A 779-nucleotide genomic window follows, 5' to 3' on the forward strand; every position below is an offset into this window, starting at 1 on the left:
ATACCATCTAGGTTCCATTTCTCTAGGCAGGCGATACCAAAAATGTACACAGACCTCAGAAAAAGACTCACCAGTGTCCTAAAAAATGCAGTTGTACCCAATGTCCACTTAACCACGGACATGTGGACAAGTGGAGCAGGGCAGACTCAGGACTATATGACTGTGACAGCCCACTGGGTAGATGTATTGCCTCCCGCAGCAAGAACAGCAGCGGCGGCACCAGAAGCAGCATCTCGCAAACGCCAAGTCGTTCCTAGGCAGGCTACACTTTGTATCACCACTTTCCATAAGAGGCACACAGCTGACAACCTCTTACGGGAACTGAGGAAGATCATCGCAGAATGGCTTACCCCAATTGGACTCTCCTGGGGATTTGTGACATCGGACAACGCCAGCAATATTGTGCGTGCATTACATCTGGGCAAATTCCAGCACTTCCCATGTTTTGCACATACATTGAATTTGGTGGTGCAGAATTATTTAAAAAACGACAGGGGCGTGCAAGAGATGCTGTCGGTGGCCAGAAGAATTGCGGGCCACTTTCGGCATTCAGCCACCGCGTACAGAAGACTGGAGCACCACCAAACATTCCTGAACCTGCCCTGCCATCATCTGAAGCAAGAGGTGGTAACGAGGTGGAATTCAACCCTCTATATGCTTCAGAGGTTGGAGGAGCAGCAAAAGGCCATTGAAGCCTATACATCTGCCCACGATATAGGCAAAGGAGGGGGAATGCACCTGACTCAAGCGCAGTGGAGAATGATTTCAACGTTGTGCAA

Source organism: Pseudophryne corroboree, unplaced genomic scaffold, assembly GCF_028390025.1.
Source record: "Pseudophryne corroboree isolate aPseCor3 unplaced genomic scaffold, aPseCor3.hap2 scaffold_871, whole genome shotgun sequence".
NCBI classification, from domain to species: Eukaryota; Metazoa; Chordata; class Amphibia; order Anura; family Myobatrachidae; genus Pseudophryne; species Pseudophryne corroboree.